The sequence below is a fragment of the Mandrillus leucophaeus genome, unplaced genomic scaffold (assembly GCF_000951045.1).
Source record: "Mandrillus leucophaeus isolate KB7577 unplaced genomic scaffold, Mleu.le_1.0 Scaffold2, whole genome shotgun sequence".
Taxonomy (NCBI): Eukaryota; Metazoa; Chordata; class Mammalia; order Primates; family Cercopithecidae; genus Mandrillus; species Mandrillus leucophaeus.
The window spans coordinates 13,274,157-13,277,567 of record NW_012102031.1 but is presented as its reverse complement, the minus strand read 5'-3'; the positions used below and the strand labels follow the sequence as shown (position 1 = coordinate 13,277,567).

Here is a 3,411-nt window from a genome sequence, read left to right as displayed (position 1 = left end):
GAACGCTTCCACGTCCGGCTCCGGGCCGGAGCCCAAGCCCCAGCCCCAGCCGGTGCCCGAACCGGAGCGGGGACCGCTGTCAGAACAGGTGTCAGAGGCAGTTTCGGAGGCAGTGCCAAGATCGGAGCCTGTGTCCGAGACGACGTCTGAGCCGGAACCAGGGGCTGGGCAGGCATCGGAACTGCTGCAGGGGTCGCGGCCAGGGTCAGAGTCAAGTTCAGGTGTAGGGGCTGGGCCCTTCACTAAGGCCGCATCAGAGCCGCTCTCCCGAGCGGTGGGGAGCGCGCCCTTTCTCAGACCCGAGTCGGGATCGCTGCCAGCGTTAAAGCCCCTGCCTCTTCTGCGATCAGGACAGGCGAAGACTCCTCTTGGGGTTCCAATGTCGGGGACTGGCACGACCTCCAGTGCCCCACTGGCCTTACTGCCTCTGGACAGCTTCGAGGGCTGGCTCCTCAAGTGGACCAACTATCTGAAGGGCTACCAGCGCCGCTGGTTCGTGCTGGGCAATGGTTTGCTCTCTTACTACAGGTATGGCAGCGCCAGGGTGGGACATGGGGATTGGAGGGTGATGATGCTGCAGGGATGGTGATGGAGGGCCTCCAGGGTTGGGGGACACTGCCGCTAGTCTAGAGATGTTTAGGGGCGTGTATTCCAGCAGGACAAGGCACACTTCTGGCCCGCCGCCAAGGGCTGGGGGCCCTGACCTCTGGCAAGGGTGAATGTAATCTGTGGACATGACCTCTGGCAAACTTGGATTTTTGGGCAAGTGGGGAGGTGGAGTAAGGGAGTGATCTGGGGCCTCAGTTCTCTCCTGCTTGGCAGTTGTGGGGCTTGGGGCAGCTAGCTAGAGTCAGCCCTTCCAAGTCCTTGCCCTTTCTGGTTCGGGAGCTAACATCATTGTGTGTTTGGGATTGAGGGAGACAGTCACCTTGTTCAGTCCTTAGGACCCACACTCTTAGGAAGGGCTGTTTATTCTTCCCGCCTGGGGCAGTTACTCCCACCTTTCCTGATGCCTCTGGTTGCCAGGCCTTGGGCTGGGCACCACAGACTCACAGATGTATTGGACAGGGCTCCTGGCCTTCAGGAGTCCATCTTGGTGTTTTGCGGAGAACCAGGAGGTGTTTTGCTGCCCTCCTTTCTTATTCCAGAACCAGCATGGGATTCAAAATTGAAGTCCAGCAGTGAGAGAACTAACATTGTCTTCCCACTGAAAGTGGTTGAAAGGAGGAGGTTAGTGAAGCCTCCCTTTGCTTTCTTACTGGCTCTTCCCTGAGTCTGCTTCCTGGGGATGGTTGGTTTAAGCCTTGAGAACTCAGATCAGTCTATGCCAGTGGTTCTCAAACCTGAGTGTGCATCAGCATTCCCTGAAGAGCTTGTTGGAACACAAAGTGCTGGGCCTCCCCACTGAGTTTCTGATTCAGTGGGCCTAGGGGAAGGGCCTGAGATTCGGCTTTTCTAATAACTTCCCAGGCGTGGCCAGTGATGCTGGTCCAGTACCACACTCTGAGAAGCACTGTTTCACTGTTGCACACAGAAGGACCTTGACTTGCTGTTGCTGAAATTCAGGTCACTTCATTCACTTCATTCAGCCAACAGTATCCCTTCAAGTCACCCACTACAGGGTTTTGTTTTCTGTTGTTTTTGTTTTTGAGACGGAGTCTTGCTCTGTTGCCCAGGCTGGAGTACAGTGGCACAATCTTGGCTCACTGCCACCTCCGCCCCCCAGGTTCAAGCAATTCTCCTGCCTCAGTCTCCCGAGTAGCTGGGATTACAGGCTCGCGCCACCATGCACGGCTAATTTTTGTATTTTTAATAGAGGCGGGGTTTCACCATGTTGGCCAGGATGGTCTTGATCTCTTGACCTCATGACCTGCCCATCTCGGCCTCTCAAATCTTCTTTTCTTAAAATAACATGTGTAGACAGTTGACATTTCAGAGTAATCTCAAATGTGTAGATTCTCTGGGTAACTAAGAAAAATTCTAACTGCTTGCTGATAATGTTGTGAAGATAAATGCTAGTTCTGGGGGGAGGAGGGAGTAAGAACAAGTTTCTTGTGTGTGTGCGTGTACAGTCCAGCTCTGCAATTTCCTTTTCAGACTTTTCGAGATTCTAAGATGGTTCAAATTGTTGCTGACCTCACCCAGGTAGAATGAACGATTCCTGACATTTATAGGACCCTGTGCCTTCACTGCATTCCATGCAAGGCTGGCCAGGAAAGGGGAACTGAGGCTGAATGAATGAACCTCAGTGGCCTCCCCAGAGGCAGCCAGCTTGCAGGCTGAGTGTCCGAACGCCACCAGAGATGAGTTTATGTGCAGAAAAGGCCCATTTGAGGTGCAGCTGGAATTGCCACTTGAGATGTTTGATGCTGCTCTCCTGTCCCTGCTTCTGATCTGAATCCCCCCCTTCCAGAACAGGCCATCCTGCCAGCTGGGATCAAGGACTGAGCATCCTCCAGGTCTGTCATGAAACCCTGAGAGCAGCAGGGTGGGTTTTCGGTTGCGCCATCTGTGCCCAGCGCTGTGCATGTGTGTTATCTCCTCCAGCCCTCTCCAGACACCCAGCTCTCAGCAGTTGGCCAAATGGGTGTGGCTGGGGATAGAGGTGAGATTAGGGTACTCGTGAGTTGGAAACAAAGTGAAATAATTTTTAAATTCATGATCTCTTTTCCCTGGGGGCGGGTAGAGTCAGGCTTACCTGCTGGGCAATGTGGCTGGTGAAGAGGGAATCAGAGCCATTTCTCTTGCTGGCTCCCTTTTTGGAAAGACCACTCTCAACTTTTAATTTTTTTTAATTTTTTTAATTTTTATTTTTTTAGACAGAGTCTTGCTCTGTCGCCAGGCGGGAGTGCAGTGGCGTGATCTCGGCAAACTGCAAGCTCCGCCTCCCGGGTTCAAGCAATTCCCCTGCCTCTGCCTCCTGAGTAGCTGGGACTACAGGCGCGCACCACCACACCTGGCTAATTTTTTGTATTTTAGTAGAGACAGGGTTTCACCATGTTGGCCAGGATGGTCTCTAACTCCTGACTTCGTGATCTGCCCGCCTTGGCTTCCCAAAGTGCTGGGATTACAGGCATGAACCACCGCACCTGGCCAACTTTTAAATTTTTAACTACGTGAAGCCTGGTGTTTGGAGAAAATGTGGGCACCTATTTCTTGTGCCCCCTGCCATCCCATCCCACTTTCTGGCCTCCCCTCCTCCAGGATAGCCACCATTCCAAATCCTGGTCACCATCTACTTTTCTCCCCATTTTATTTAATTTTATCTCATCTAGGTGTAATTTTTAAGAGCCCATATTTTTTATTACAATTTTTTTTTTTTTTTTTTTTTAGACAGAGTGTTGTTCTGTTGCCCAGGCTGCAGTGCAGTGGCCCGATCTCGGCTTACTGCAACCTTCACCTCCCGGGTTC

At 52.4% G+C, this 3,411-nt stretch overlaps 1 protein-coding gene across 1 annotated transcript in view; it reads left to right on the top strand.

The window, feature by feature from the left end:
• The window catches only part of OSBP2 (oxysterol binding protein 2), a 253,027-nt gene that overhangs the window by 1,208 nt on the left and 248,408 nt on the right, over window positions 1–3,411 (top strand).